This window comes from Haliotis rufescens, unplaced genomic scaffold (genome assembly GCF_023055435.1).
Source record: "Haliotis rufescens isolate VD_foot unplaced genomic scaffold, xgHalRufe1.0.p SCAF_7, whole genome shotgun sequence".
Taxonomy (NCBI): domain Eukaryota; kingdom Metazoa; phylum Mollusca; class Gastropoda; order Lepetellida; family Haliotidae; genus Haliotis; species Haliotis rufescens.
The window spans coordinates 42,131,188-42,148,708 of NW_025964361.1; the positions used below are offsets into that span (position 1 = coordinate 42,131,188).

Below are 17,521 nucleotides of genomic sequence, written 5' to 3' on the forward strand. Positions count from 1 at the left end.
TGCTTCTGTGTGATTTTATGTATAAGAAATTGACCGATATTTTCTGATGGATATGATGTAGCGCCATGAAATAATAGGGGTCATTTTTACCATGATGTCCTTGGTTGTATTCAATTGCCTCTGGCTCACTTATATTACCATAATTTGGTAGATTTGATTCCAGTCATTTTTCTATATTTTGAGAGCTATCTTTCAAGCTATTATAGTCCAGATGGGTTGATATGGAAAACTGTTCTCATCCGATTTTGAATATGACCAACTTCAGGTATAACAAATGATCCCTGAGGTTCTTGAATCCAGTTGATTATGATCAATGCCAGACCTTGGTGTTTACTGAACTGTGACAAAATCCTTTTTTTGGTCAAGTTGTTTTGATGATGTTATTTTATGATCATTAAGTTTGTAATCTATAAAAAGAAAGATGAGTAGGTTCATGGTTCGTGAGTTCATTTATTGCAAACAGTTTGTCCTTCCCCCACTCACTCACTCACTCACTCAAACCCACCCACCACCCCCCCCCCCCCACACACACACACACCCATCCACACACCGACCCACCCACTCACTCACTCACTCACTCACTCACTCACTCACTCGTTTGCTCGCCCATCCACTCACTCACTCACTCACTCACTCACTCACTCACTCACTCTGATGTAAGATACACCTGCATCATCTACAGCCTGGCCTAATTATCCCAAACATAACAGGATAAATACACAGTGTTTGATCTCACTGACCTGTGATTCACAGTCTCACTACTGGACCTAGGCCACCCTCCTTCCATGTATCATACACAGCACACGCTATGACATCAATGGGATCCCATGATGAACACTTCGCTCCTCTTCATAAACTGCCAGTGACAGACATGCCACCATTCTCAAAATGTGCTCTAATTCTGCAGAATTACGGCACTGGCAATCTTCCGTGATGGACTCTCTTGCCCCCCTCATATTGTTTCAACACCAGAGCTGACTGACTTACCAAATTCCTGCTAAATGATAAAGTAAGGATGGTCAGACTTTAGACTCTTGCGTCGATCTCAAATAAATTTACCACCATCACTGCCATTTTCCACCATGTACCGTACTTCTTCATCACCAGCAGACTCAAGTGATGGACTCTTATAGCAACCTCATACAATTTCAGCACCAAAGCTGCCATTTTCGAAAATGTATTGAAAAATTCTATAGAATGGCAGCACTGAGTACTAGACTGTCATGTGTATCTCATACAATTTCAGCACCATTCCCATTTTTAGAATTGTACAGAATTATGGCATCGGCAGTTTCAGAAGATGAACCCTCCATTCTTGCCTGTACACCAACAATGGCAGGCCAGGAGTCTAAATTACCATAATCCTTCAATCACAAGGATTTCCGAAGACACAAAGAACATCTATCTTATAGTCTTGTACAATCTCCATCCCATGCTGTGTGCTTGCACTCATGGCGCTTTAAGCCACAACACTGATTGAAAACCTTTCGTTAGACAGGTCCAAGACTTATATGGGGAGAAGAGCCTTCACTTCAAAATATACGAGAAACTGTCTACCATGAAGGCTCTAGAAACTATCTTTGATAAAACCTTTGGTATATCCATTCTATTGTCAATCTGAAATTGTTTTATATGCAGATTTATTCAGCCACTGCATTTTTCTTGAAAACCTTTTTGTATGTAAATGTACGTTAGTGAAAAAATGTCTTGGTTTGGATAGCTTTAGTATTGGAATATAGTCTTCTTTCTTCAACAAGAAGTACATTTTTGTATCAGTTTATTCCAATTTGGAATGTATACACTTTGTATCCTTTTTTAGAATAACTATATACAATAATCAATATATACAATAAACATTTGGACCCGTGAAGATCCGGGGTGGAATAGGTCTTCAGCAACAAATGCTTGCCCTAAAAAGGCGACTAACGGGATTGGGTGGTCAGGCTCGCTGATTTTGTTAATGCATGCCATCAATCCCAATTGCCTGGATCGATGCTCATGATGTCAATCACTGGATTGTCTGGTTCAGACTTGATTATTTACAGACCGCCATCATATAGCTGGAATATTGCTGCGTGTGGTGTAAAACAACAAACCAACAATAATCCTTTGCATCCCAGACTGAACTTTAGGGAAATATTTTATATTAATTCACGGTTAAAATAGATTTTACCTGCTGATTTGGCCTACTAGGTTTCAAAAAGTGTTGGTAAAGGTCATCATCTATTGATGACTGTTTCAACTACAGATAACAAGTGTTCTTAAAAGCTAGATAAGAATCACTTATTTCACTAAATCTCTTCAAACAATAATAGCATTGAGTGTTATTTCAGTAACTGGTATCATTTCTTTTAATTCTTTGCATCTTATTAATAATGTATCATGCATAAAAAAGAAATATAGTTTTGATTTTTTCAACTGATAATCTTTAACATTTTCAAACAGATTGATAACAATTTGAAACAAGACAGTATGGGTATATCTTTAAGACGAGTGGGAAAACTACCAAGACACAGTGGAGAATTATGGCTTGTCACATCCCCAGACTGAACAATTTATTAGCCAGACAAATTAACACTACAGACTGAAAAATGAAGTATTTCATATGAAACTATAGTTGCAGACTAACAGATGACCGATCAGACATCCAGTAGAACAGCTTGATGGAAATCACACTCCTGATTAAGAAGGTGGGGATGGTTTTATGGCAATTTGAGTAATATGCCAGCAATATGATGGAGGCAACAAGAATAGGATTTACACATTATTCCCATGTGGGGAATAAATCAAGGTCTTGAGCATGATAAACAAACAGTTTAACCACTATTCTACCTCAATCCCCTTGAGAAAGGTACTTTGTTAGGAAGTTGCTAGTCTAATGCATAGTCTCTGAAAACATATGATTTTGAAAGAAAAAAGGAACTACATTTAAATTGAAAAGGAGCTCTGGTGCGATGGGAGTGAACCTGTGGAAATCTAGACTTGGTATCATTATATATATACAGTAAAGGTGGGGCAGGAGTGAAAATAATATGGTTCAGGGACTGTGAGAGAGCCTAGGAAGTTGCAAAAGTATCTTGATTCATTTTTGCTTTCTTCCTTCCTTTCTCTCTCTTCCTGTGGTGATTCTCTGTTTGTTAACATTCCCAAATCCCCAAAATTATCATGGAATGTGTGACATGAACCTCATTGCCCCCAAAGTGGTCTCAATGCTACAACTATTAAAAGTGTTTTGATATATCTTGTGGAGCAGGAATTGCATACCCTTTTCATGAACACCTGGTGTCTTCACTGATTCATTCATATAATTTTCACCACTGTTTTGTCTATAATGAGCATGGGAATCTGTTCGGGCAGATCATCAAGACTGATTATTCTCTAGCATTGACATTTTATATTTACAATAGTTGCAGCACTAAGATGTCTTTGAGGAACTTCATACCGTGACTGATTGTGTGTCACTGTACTCCAAGGAGTTACATCCCTGCTCCCTATCGACCACTAACATCAACCACTGATTTGTCTGGTCCAGACAGGGTTAGTTACAGACTGTCATAATATAGTTCTTGTTTGTTTGATTGTTGGTTAATGTCATTCAGCAATATCTTATTATTAATAATGGCAGCCTGTAAATAATAGAGTCTGGGCCTGACAATTCAGTGATTGATATTATGAGCACTGATCCATACCATCTGTCTCCAATGATCATGTTGTGCAATCAGCCAAGTCAACCAACCTGACCAGATGACCTCCTATGACAAGCCCCTCAGCCCTCTGCTAACCCAGAAACCCCACAGGTCTTTATTTAGCAGTATATTACTGACTGACATACAACCAAATTCTCTGTCCCCTTTCACATTACAAATAAACTTTATCACATTCTCAGTTATCTCGAGATATTGTTATCTGATTTCACCATATCTATACTTGTTTAGTCCCTGTTTATCCCGATCCACCTTCACATAATGTCCAACTCTCAATCTCTCCTGCTGATAAGACCTCGCTGTACTAAGCGATTCTATCTACCTGCCAATATGATGGTTCCATTAAGACTTTGTGGCATCGTAATGGGTTTCTGGGATGATCTTCAAAGAAGGAATAAACCCAAATCCCTCACTCATTAATGCACTCATGATTGGGCAAGAAATAGTTTGTTTCTTATATATTTCTGTAACCTGTGAACAGTCATTTGCAACATCTCAGCAACAGGCTCCCAAAAAACATATCTCATTGATTTTGCTGAAAGGAAAAAAAACACAAACAAGCAATTTTGAGTACCTTATATTGCAACCATAAAAAAAAGTACTGTAAGTCCATGGATAGAAAAAGTATTTTTGTTGTCAGTAAATTTTTTATTACATTGTGATTGCCTACAAGGTTCACTTCCTTATTTTGTTGTAATGCCCGAAATTACATTTCACACAGGCTGTCGCTTTAGGGAATTGTTTCGTATTTTCCGTTAAAAAAAATGTTACAATAATTTGATTTGGGTAATTGGGGCAGTGTTCCCAAAGGTTGCACCAAGAACATTGTAGAGTATGTTTTATTTACTGAGGGTTACACACTCAAACAGAGGATGCATTTATTCAACAGTGCTTATCGATTGACATTTCTTCTATGAATAATATTGGTCCTGTGTCGGTACCACCTGACCAAGAGACTTGACCAATTTTCAGGACAATGGTACCTGGGCAAGCCTTTCATAGACATTGTTCATCTGTCTTAAAGAAACTATCCTGGTAGGATTAGAATTATTGATTTGTAAAAAAAGCATAAGTGACAAAGTCTGCTATTTACAACTGGGTACAGCTTGTCAGTTACCGATGACCATTATACGTATTCTTGTATGCATGAATGTATTTCTGAGGTTTCATTGCATTTCTAGAATGGCTATTATGGAGCACAGCTACTTGTTGACCATTGGTCAAGGTGAGAGATTTATTCTTTGAAAGCTGGACGCATCCAAAGGCTGTATGTATCAAGAGAAAACCTATTCCTTTGTGGGCAGCGATAGATGAAGCAGTACTGGAAAATGAAGCACTAGATCAATGCATTCTGTATTCAGTGTTAGACAGGTTCAATCTTTGTCCATTTCGATGGCATTGTGAACCTTTTGCTCAATTTAGGTGGTTATATAGACTCTATGAAATGAAATATGTGCTATATTTACCTCTCAGCCACCATATAAAGGTTTCATGGATTTTTCATCTTCATGAAATTATTTTCTCCCGTCTTTGGAACTGACAGATTTTGTAATGTCAAATGAAAACAACACTGAGTTTGTGAGATATCTGGTCATCTGATGCAATATACGTGCAGTTGGAACACAAGGATTTTCTATTATGTCCATTCATCATTTTCTCACAGCACTGCATGCAAATATGACAGATTTCATACAAGGGGACCTCTGTATTGCGTAAGAACTTTAGAGATATACATGTAGTGTCAAGCAGAAATAGATCAAGCACACACTCTTTGCACACTGACAATCTGGGGATCAGTCCCCCTAATGTGTGTAGTTTGTGAAGCCTACTTTTGCTTCATACAGGGGTACTGTTAAAAAGTGTTGTTGAGAACTGCTCATCCACTAACTCACTTACACTCTGTTATGTGATGACACTCACTCACTCACTCACTCACTCACTCACTCACTCACTCACTCACTCACTCACTCACTCACTCACTGACTCACTCACTCACTCACTCACCTACCCACCCACTCACTCACTCACTCACCCACCCACCCACCTGCCCACACTCACCAAACTTCAAGCCCAGAACTCCCCTCTACCATTTGCAGTCCTGTCTTCCAGTGTGAACTGCACACTAGTATTGTTCATATATTGATGTCAGCCATGTACCAATTTGACCTGTATGGTTTTATTGTCTTTGTCAGTCACTACAAGCAAGAACCGCTATTGCCAAAGACTGTTCCACAACGTTCTATCAATACCTCTTGTATAGAAATGAACAGATATATTCATTGACTTTTTGTAAGAACAATACTGAATTTGGTCAATGCCAGGTAAATATAGGCATTATTGTCCTTGCAGACATCACCAAGTAGATGATGGTTCCATGTTTACCAAGAATGGTTTTCAACATGGCATAAACAGCTTGGTGCAAACAGGACCGCATCAAGAAAAATGTTATCTGGTTTTGATTTGCCTTGGAGAATTGTTCATGACTGCATTAAAAGCTAGTCTGTAGAATTGTGACAACATTGAGATAATACTGCATTTCTGTAATAAAAGCTAATATAGAAGAAGAAGAATATTTATTGTACATAAACACCCACAGGGGGAAGGGTACAAAACATGAACATGACTAATTAAACATTGACATACACAATAGAATACAAATATTGATATGATTATATTGTTAGGGAGGAGATGCAGATTTTCTTTGCCTGAACATTTTGTGAATGAAATTAGAGATCATTTTTGCAAAGGGCTCTGGTGGATTTAATAGTATTTTTAGCAATACTGGGTGCATAGCAAAGCCGCGTGATGAATTTAGTTCCCCTCTCAGATCTTTGTAGAGAGGGCATCGCAACAGGAAGTGTTCCTCATCTTCTGTTTCATCAATATCACAGAAGGTACATAATCTTTCTTCTGTTGTAGTGTTGAAGTATCTTCTTCTCTCAATTCGAAGGTCGTGAGCACTGAGTCTTAGCCTTGTAATTGCTTAATATGTGCATGAATAACTAAATTCTACATTATGAAATAAATAAGGATAAATGTCTGTCAGGATTTAACTTGTGTTCATTTACCTGTTGAGAGATGGAAAAGTCAAACTGTCTTTGTTTTATACATCTATAGTCATGTCTGTTTAATCCTATTTACCACAAAACATATAAAAGTTTTAAAAAGCAGTATAATCCTGTTTATTTTATTCATAAACATATAAAAGTTTTAAAAAACAGTATAATCCTGTCTATGACATTTGAAGAGAATTATATAAACAAGTTAAGCTACCTCTCGAAGGACATGGCCTACAGGATACACTCTTTCAGTTGAACTGTGATCATTGTGTTGGCATGTTCTCCCATGGGTTGTCTCTGCTGGTATTTCCACTGATTAGTGCATATTTTGAAGCAGTTAAGGTTAATTGTCTACGTTTAGGAATGTCTGTGATGGTAAATCTGGTTATAAGAAAATGCTTCAGTGGAGAATAATATAAATGACATTTATTCATCATTTGTCTGAGTTCTTTTGTCTAAGACATCAGCAAATCAAGGTGAAATGTACGCTGATATATGTTTCAAAAGTCAATTTCTGTCTTTGTGATAGCCATTTCAGAAGATACCGCACCTCTAATGCCTAGATCTTTGTTGAATAATACTCATGATATTGGCACAAAACGACTGTTTAAAGGACAAACACAGGGATAAACATATGATATATACAATAGCACATAGGGTATGTCATTACAAAAGTGCAGTAGAACTTAGGATGAGTTTATTTCAACATTAAGTTGACAGTTCTTGTTAATTATCTTGGCAATATGTCAAGATACAGTGTGTGTGTGGTGGGGGGAGGATCATAGAAATTAAAGGGACTGGAAGGCTAACTCACAAATGTTCATATCATAATTTGTTTTCATCATTATTGGTAAAACTTTTAATTTTCAGATTATTTTTGTTTTCCTATGATTCAAAAGTGAAGTCCAAAAAAATAACATTATGTAGAATGACGAATGCATATTTCAACGAAAAATATCTTTTCTTAATTTTGTAAAATTTAAGATGGCGTAACCTCAAGACCATGAGAATATAACTTTTCAACACAACTGTATGATATATTTTCTGTTATTAAAATAACAGTGTTTACCTTTAATACAGGCTTGTGATACCAGCATCCAACACACCTAAATTTAAGCTTTACAGTGCTTATCCTGTTGACAGAGACAACCTGATATAAGGATCGATATCTTTCTGCGTCAAGTCACTGATAAGATATCCTGTTTATGTAACTTTTGACATAAACCTGATGGAATACAATTCCAATGAATACCTTTATTTGTTTGTCCTCCGTAAGTGCTGATATTTCTGATCCAGCCGCTTCATATTCAATACATAATGGCTTCCACTCTCCACAAGACTGCATGACACAGTCAACTTTCCCTTCATGTCAAGCAATATTCCAGCAGCTCCAGCCTTTGGTGTTTACATTTGGCAACTTTTAAGATACAATCAAGCATGCTCTTTCTACCAAGATTTCAAAGAGGGTCATATGACTGTTGCTCAGAAGTTGTTTGATCAAGGTTACAACATTCAAGGCCTCAGTAAAGCTGTCAAAAAGTTTTATGGTAGACATATGGAGGACATTTCCAAATTTGACGCATCAGTTACAAAAATGTTGCCTGATGCAATTCCTTATTTTGACATGTACCATGTTCCCATGTTTTTTCAGGTTAACAATTGACTTGCCTTTGCATGTGTTTGTGATGGGTGTCACCGTTGGGTCAGGATACGCTCACCTTTTTGTAAACACCTTGTATCATTACTACTTGATATTGATTCATAAACACATGCTCAGGATATAGTCAGAATTGTACAACCGACTCTGCTTTATTCAGAGATTTCTATTGGATATGGAAAGGGTTTTGTCGCTTTATGTCCTTAACTTCTTGGTAGACACAGTCAGTTGGCTCGTGATATTAGTGATGTGTTCATTACAGTGCCATATCAAGTAAGAAAGTTGTCATGAGGCATCTATTTAGAACTGAATTTCAGCAGAATACGTTCACCTTTTCGTGAACACCTGGTATTATCACTATTTGATTGTGACTCATTAACACATGCTCATGATAAAGTGAGATTCATTCAATGGAGATTCCTAAACCAAAATGTGCAAATGTGTAATCAAATATAAATTTAACATTCATTTTTTCAGTTATCACCAATTTCAGAAATAGAATAAATATAAACAGATCAATATGGGAGTTAATTATGAGAATTACTGTTTCCCTGATCAATCAAATGAACACCAGGGCCCACTTGCACAAAGCAATCTTAGCGCTAAGATGATCGTAACTCCCATACTTTAGCATATATGCTTACAATAGTCTTAGCGCTAAGATCGCTTTGTGCAAATGGACCCTGGTGTCATCACTGATTTTGAGTGATGCTTCCATATAGTTTTCAATGCTATTTTCTCTTTTTGTCCAATGGAATCAGGCAGATAAGTGAGACTGGTTATTCTCTGGCATTGACGTTTTATATTGTCTTCTCTTTCCATTTCATATATATCATCCTGACTAAAGTTTAAGAGATAACAAAAATAATGTTTTTCAATTTTATTAGTATTTGTTTTACTTACAACCCTGGCTTAAAAAAATCAGTTTCAATCTGTAAATCAAGTTGTGAAAGGTGTTGTGACTCTCTCAAGTTTTATGCCTCTAACTATATTGACACATGAAGTCTCCAGTATCCCATGTCGTCATCTGGTGTCATTGACTGTGTGTAAAAATAGGAATTTATCATTATTGTCATAGACAATCAGATTCCATGTTGAGGTCAGTTGCCAACGTTGGCACAGTGAAACCCATTCATAGAGGACCATCTTCTTTCAGTATCATGAGAGGCGGTCAGGTAGCCTAGTGGTTAAAGCATTCGCTCATCACACCGAAGACCCAGGTTCCATTCAACACATGGGTACAATGTGTGAAGCCCATTTCTGGTGTCCCCCGCCCTGATATTGCTGAAATATTGCTAAAAGCAGCGTAAAACCACTCACTCACTCACTCACTCACTCACTCACTCACTCACTCACTGTTGTTGATGTAGAATGAGGTGGCATTGAACAATTTGAATAATACTCATGTACTTCTATGTTTCAGGATGTGCAAAGTTCTCCCATTGGATACTGTACTAGTTGGTAGATTAATCTGCTGGTAAGAATCACAACTAGTGGATGTGACATCAAGTTTAGGTAAGTCAATCTCATGTTTCTAACATTTAATGATCCTTCTTTGACAATGCTTTTCTTTCATATTTGGAATGATGTGTAAATTTGACAAATGCCTAAAAAACTGAATATTAATTGTAAACCTACTGCTTCCAAATAAAGGGCTTCTAGAACCAAGCTGCAAAGGTATGGCTGTGCAGAGTTCTGTCCCTTGTTATAACAGGATTTGCTGGAAGTGAGTTTGAATCTCAGACACTTCCTGATTAATATCTTTGGTCTGGCAGCACCAAACCCATGCTTTTGGGTTTTAAGGATACAGATTACCTAATGTTGATTTTCCCAGAATTGATTATCACCCCTTAGCTCCCAGGATCCGTTGGTTCTTTGTTTGAATTCAAAATCTGATCTGATTATGATCCTTGGTCAGCCATATGCCTACCCACACACCTTGGTTTCCCCAGGATGGTGAACCTCAACGACCTGTATCTTTTCAACATTCTTCACACATTAAAGCTGACTTGCTATGAAGAACTGTTTGTTTGTTTGTTTGTTTGTTTGTTTGTTTGTTTAAACAGCACTCAGCAATATTCCAGCTATATGATGGCGGTCTGAAAATTAATCGAGTCTGGACCAGACAATCCAATAATTGACATCATGAGTATCAATCTGTGCAATTAAGAGTCAGAGAGTCTGACCACCTTATCCCGTTAGTCACCTCTTACAACAAGCATAGCCACATTTTACGGCAAGCATAGTCTATGAAGAACTGAAATATTGTTCAAAGCAGAGTAAAACTCAACTGTCATACTAAGTTCTTCTTAGCCTATAAATGTATACATCTTGGACATCAATAGTACCATTTAGTACAGGTTTAAAAACAGCCTCTCTTGGCCAACACATATCCAGAAATAACTATTGTAATTAATCAAAACAATATCCTCCTGAACGTATTTATGCCATTGTCAAATTCAATCATCATTGTCGTGTCTGTAGCATTTACATTATGGTTCTAATCTATCATCTCCACGAACTAGACCCAACGTCCAGAAAAACCCTGACCATGATTGCCAAACTGGCATCTTCCCTAGCCTCAGGGCCAGTAAATCATTGGTTGACTCTGATTAGATTCATTAATGGAATAAGTTGTGTATCAAATGATTAGTGGCAATACGCGATCACCACTGTCCGGCAAACAGCGCTGTACGATCACCATTATCACGTCATTGTGGATGGTCGACCAAGTATTGAATTCTGACATCGCCTTCTTTTCAGGAACTTTAGTATTAGTGGTCTGTATCACATCAAACTCGACCTCGAATGACCTTGAAATCCAGCGAGAATCTCTGATGAGATTTGGGTTAGCAACTTCATTACCACAAGGGAAATAATAATATTGGTGCAAGCTCAGCTCGAAAGTTGTGCTTGTTTTTGTTATCTGTTTCATACAACACGCCAGGTATGTTTTCTGCGTGTTCTCCTTTCATGAAAGATAAATTTTGCACTAAAACATTTTTTGTTTCAAATTTGAAATGAAATTGAGTTCAAATATATTTTGATGTTAATTTTCTTCGCAAATATGAAATGAAACGACTCTTGAAATTATCAGAAAATGTTTGATAGGACAGCAAGTAGGTGATTGACATTTCTGATTTCATTGATGTTATTAAGAAATATTGTGTTATAGTGTCAGTGGGATATAAGGAGGTATGTTTTAGCAAGCTAAGAACAGTAGAAAAGGAAATTCGATTCCCCAGGCAGCTGTGACAAATGTTATGGTTCATAGGAATAAACAGTTCCACAATCATGATAAATGACTAAGTAAATATGACTGTTCGATTCCTAGTGACAGTACTTGTTTGATTATCATGATTAATTTGTGCGGGAACAATTATTAGCCGGAGGACCTATTTTTGGTTTTCTCTTGTTAGTCCAGATTAATTTGGCCTGAAACAATGTCCTGTTGGCTTGGTAGTAGTGAGGCATAGGAGCTTAATTGAAAAATATTTTTTAAGTGCCTTTTCAAGGTGTAATTTCTAGTCAATGTTAATTCTCAGTCATTATCAGGGAGGGGATTCATGGCTAGAGATTATATAGATCTTTTCCTTGTGTGTTATTTGAGTAATAGCAGTGTGTCAGTGGGTTTGGTTTAATGCTGTTTTGAAAAGTATATCGTTTGTTTCTTTGTTTGTTGTTTAACGCCGCACTCAGCAATATTCCAGCTATATGATGGCGGTGTGTAAATGATAGAGTCTGAACCAGACAATGCAGTGATTGGCATCATGAGCATCGGTCCACGCAATTTAAATACAATGACATGCATCAACCAAGTCAGCGAGCCTGACTGCCTTATCCCATTAGTCGACTCTTACGACAACCATGGTCGCCTTTATCGGCAAGAATGGGTTGCTGAAGACCTATTCTACCCCGGATCTTCACGGGTCATCAGTGTGATCATGGCATGTCAGGAGGAAAGCCTGAAATCATGCAGGTCCTAGACATTTACAACTTGGGTGAAAACCACGAGCCTGATGCTGACAAACCAAGAAACACAATGAAGATAAATCTGGGCTTCGAACCCATGATTCTGGCATGTCTAATGGATGCAACTCTGCACAGTAAAACACAGTGGAAGATTAGAACAGTATTAATTAATCATTGGATGTGTGTGGTTCAGAATCTATGGACATAGTAATAACAATAAGTTGCGTGACAAATTATGTTTATTAATATGTATTATCTGCAGGGGGCATGGGTGGCCTAGTCGTCTAAGGTGCCGCGATTCGCTGTGCAGAGTTGCGTCCCTTGGGCACGCCATAAACCTATGATTGTGGGTTCAAATCCCGGTGGCCCCAATTATGTTTCTAGGTTTGTCAGCACCTTACCCATGCTCGTGGGTTTCACCGAAGTGGTAAATGTCTGAGACCTGCATCACTTCGGGCTTTCCTCCGATATTAAGCTGACACGCCATGATGTAACTGGAATAATGTTAAAAGCGGCGTTAAACCCAACTCACTCACTCACTATTATCTGCAGCTGCAAAACTGGATATTGATTAATTTTGGTCAAAATGTCATGAGAATTGAGACTTGATAGGACCTGTCTAATAATTGAACCATACAATATGCATGTTTTATGTCTTAGGTCTCGTAAAACAATACACGGAAAATCACTGGCGTGTCAAACACTGCATCATTGTTTCAATTATTTTTTTATCAATTCTGTTTTATTGTGAATCAATGCACAGTCTCATCAGCTGCCCTTTGATCTGTTTTAAATTTTATATATACTGTTATTCATAGTCCACTGAACAGGTTAATTTCATTATAAATTGAAGTATAGTTAAATTGATTCAAACTAGGGGGAGTCTGATGTAAATAGAGTTATAATGTTCAAATTTTCATCATCACAAATGCATCTCCTCTAAGTACCTTCAGATGTCATTAATGAATATTCATAAAAAAATCTATACACAATTCACACATGAAAGGCTTAATACACCCCATACAAAGTGATTACCAAGCTGAAACTGTGTCAGTCAATGAATAGGCTGAGAAGTATGAAAAGAAAAATGTCATTTTGAGGGTGATTATTTAGCATGTAATCTGGATGTAATGAAATAAATCTTTCAATTTCATGGTGAGAGAAATTCTGTTAATTGCTTGCCAGGAATTTTCCTTAGAACTTGCCAAAAACAACGGTAATTTCCTCTTAAGTCATTTTGGTGTATAAGAGAAGATTGTAAAACTCGGAATGTTTCTTGTTCTGAAATGTGCTGGAAATATCGGTTATTGCATTTTTGTCCGAGTGAGAGTGTTATAGTTGTGTTATTACATAGCACAGGTGGTTTGGCAATGGGGCATGATGATTGCTGCTTGATCAGTAATGCTCAGAGATTCCTAAGCTGGAAATGAGTTTGGTAAATAATGGGGGGGAACTAAATGGGTGGCAATGCTACAAGCCTAGAAGATCTAAACAGAAATATGGACTTTGAGATGAGTCCAGGGTGCCATTGTACAAAATAACCTTAGCGCTACGACTGCCGTAAGTCTATGTTAAGGTATGAGGGTTACGATCACCTTAGCACTAAGATCGCTTTGTACAATGGCGCCCAGGTATTTGGAATTGGTACTCATGTGTTCTGGTAAAATGCAGTGTGGTTAGTAAACATTGGGTTCAGTGTGTAAGAATTGTAACTTAATGATTAGTATAGTAACAGTTATTATAGTAACAAGTGTAAGGTCTAATTGTACAGCATGTCTGTACCATCGCAGCTAGGGTGTAAAAGTTATAATAGTACATAAAACATAATAGGAGCAGTGGGGTAGCCCAGTGGTTAAAGTGTTAGCTCATTAATGCCTAAGATCTTTGTTCAATTCCCTATATGTGTGAAGCCATTTTGAAAATTTCTGCATTATTGTTGATCGTGTATATAATTACGGCTTGTGGCATGTGTTTTTTCCACAACATACCGGAAACATACCTAAGTATGATGGCTTGAATCTGAGTATAATGTCCATTGTCTTCATTGTTTGGTTTTTCATTATTATCATCATCATTACCATTCTGGCTATTTCTATTGTGCTAAACACCTAAAGATCAGTCGTCACCATAATATCATCAGTTTTCTTTATTGCCCAAAAGCTGATTCAGTATGTCAATACTTAAAAAGTAATCATGTACATTTGAATCCTATTAAAGCTTTCACACATATCAAACTCCAATTGTTAAAAGACAATCAAGGCATTTATGTGTTAACCTGGGTCTTACTTGGTTGAAGAAACGCTTAGCACAAAAATACTTTCACCGCCTTGACTTGAAAAAATGTTATTTTAAAACCTAATTTCTGAACCAAGGGTCAGATTCCTGATATATCTGTCCTCACAAGAGCCTGAATTGATAACGTGAGACTCACTTTTTATCCTTTTAGCAGTCTGGAAGCAGCCAATTCGAATTAGATTTCAAGAGATTGAACTTGGAGCCAAACATAGGCTATTTGGAAAAAGTATGTTACAACAAACACACCAAAGAAAGGGAGTGTCATATTTTTCTTGCATTATGATAACCCAAAAGGGATAAAGGCAAGGCGAGGCTCTTTGGACAAGATCAATATACACATTCATATCTTCACGAGCTGGAGAGTGTATCTACCAAGTTGCGCCTTTTGTAGTTCAGCGTAAGCTTGGCTGCCGCTGCATTGAAGTTGGTGCCCAAACTCTGTTTGTTCAGTTTAATATCAGCCTTTACGATGTAGAAATATAGTACTGAGTGCATTGATGAGACTAGTGGTGAGGCAATTTTAACAACAAACACAACAGGCCTCAAAAAGGGAATTTTGGCACACATACAACATATGAATGTAGCTTCTGTATAGGGATGAGATTGATTTAGGAATATGAAGATAACGTTCTAGCTCACACCGCATTCTTAATTCACAATAGGCTCCAGTTGCTGCAACTCGTGTTGTGATGATAATAAAGATGGGGTGTAGATGCTTGACAGGGAGCAAAGTGCTTGTCCAGGAATATCTCCTAGAGGGTTCAGGTCATCAGTATTCAAACACTGTTCTGCATCCCAGCTTCCCGTGGGCGAGATTCACACTTTTAATAAATTAAATTCCAAATATTATATCCCCAAAGGAACTGTTCCCAACTCTGTCTTACATTTGCTTCAGCACTTAGCGAAAATTGTTCAAGTTGTGTAGTTCAGTGTTCGATTATTTGTAGATTTTTGAAACTGAAAGTAGTTTCCAACCCATTAATCATCTAATCATCCTGATGTCATCCAAACCATCCACAACACTTAGTCATATGTGATCGCTAATTCTTTTCAGCCTAATTATGATGATTTATGATGTTGTTATAAGAATTTTTCAAGAATATGGCATCCGTGATTGCCACTTCAACAATAAAGTGAAACAACGGTTGTTTTGTGAAACAACATAGTCCGTATCAATCATCACGCCTGTTGGAACACAATAAAACCTTCCTCTCGGCTGACGAGTGCTGCGTACGTTTATGGTCAACAAGCCACAGGTCGAAAATACGACAGAGGGACTTTGCTCAATTTTTCTTGCCGAAGCAAACCTTCTTTCTTTCAACAGCTAATTTGAATGTGGTTGTTCAAATGATTGTGTGATTTAAACTGAATTCTCATGAGGATTGAGCAGATTTTTACAGAAATGGAGCAATTGGGAGGCGTATCCCAAGTTCACTGCGTTTTCCATGTGTGAAAAATGCATGATTAGGTATTTGGATTTTGTGGACTTATTCTGCCGACGTGGGGCGACGTGCTTATTTACATAACCAATTTAGCGGAAAATTCAGAAAACAGATATAGACAATTATGGTATGTTGAAGTTTGTTGAATCCCCCTTTACAGCATAATTCATATAACACTTGGGAATAAAGTGATGTCCATCAGTGTTGTGGATTACTTAATACAGTCTACTGGAAGACCAAAGTAGGTTAGCATCAAAGGCTGACTGGTGCATGACATGATTGTAAGCATATATGAAGGTGTACAGATGTTTTTTATTGAATTGCAGATGTCATGGCTGTGTTGTATCACAGAGATGGATCGATACAACACACAGGTTTTGGGGGGTGGAGCGGGGAGATATGGAATGCTTGCCACACCCCTATTTTGAATTTCAGGAATCACTTTCTAAAAGTGCACTCTATTTTTGGAGAAGCAGATGCACATTTGGCCTAGTTGTGAGAAATTGTAATTTGCTGTGTAGAGTTGCACCCCTTAGTTGTGATAGGATCTGCTGGTTCCAACCTGCATTACTTTGGGCTTTCTCAAACATTAAGGTGTGAGGTGACATGGGGTTGAAGGTTGTGATAAACGATTATAGCGATACAGAGACACATTATACTGACTCTGAGCCAACCAGTCCATGTTTTATTCCCTTGTCAAGCACAGCCAGGGTAACAATAAGTACCATCTTTTAACATCTTATTGTATGACATGACCAGGAGATTGAACCAACGACCACTTTGCAATTCATTGTCCAGAGTTGCCCCCCTTGGGTGTGCCAGAATACTGTGATCATGAGTTTTGAATCCTGTTTTGCCCTGATATATTATCCTTGGTTTATTAGCACCATACCCATGCTCATGGGCATCACCAAAGTGATAAACATCAAAGACATGCTTTACGTCAGGGTTTTCCTCCACTAGTGTGTGAGTGAGTTGGGTTTATCGCTGCATTGAACATTATTCCAGTTATATCACGGCGTGTCAGCTTAATGAGGAAGGAAAGCCCGAAGTGATGCAGGTCTCAGACGTTTACCACTTTGCTGAAACCCACAGTTAATGGGTAGGGTGCTAACAAACCTAGAAACACAATGAGGGCGAATCAGGATTCAAATCCACAATCTTAAGTTCCTGGTGTATGCAAGGGAAGCAACTCTGCATAGCAAATTGCAGTGCCTTAGATGACTGGGCCACCCATGCCCCCATCACACACTAAATAACCCACACTGAGTTGACTGTAGTACACATGACCAAGGACATTACCATACTGCCAGGATGCTGCAGTAGTCTGAAGTTAGACTCTAAATCTTCTAGCTTCATGAAATATTCATACCCACTGGTCACAAGAGGCTA

The 17,521-nt window shown here is 37.8% G+C and overlaps 1 protein-coding gene across 4 annotated transcripts in view; it reads left to right on the forward strand.

The window, feature by feature from the left end:
• Positions 1 to 17,521, forward strand: part of LOC124132663 (protocadherin-11 X-linked-like) — a 363,829-nt gene that overhangs the window by 227,986 nt on the left and 118,322 nt on the right. For all 4 annotated transcript variants that reach the window (XM_048387383.1, XM_046496686.2, XM_046496689.2 and 1 more), the window contains one exon: positions 9,844 to 9,935. The gene's annotated coding sequence lies outside the window, so the exon portion shown is untranslated. The remainder of the gene's footprint in view (positions 1 to 9,843; positions 9,936 to 17,521) is intronic.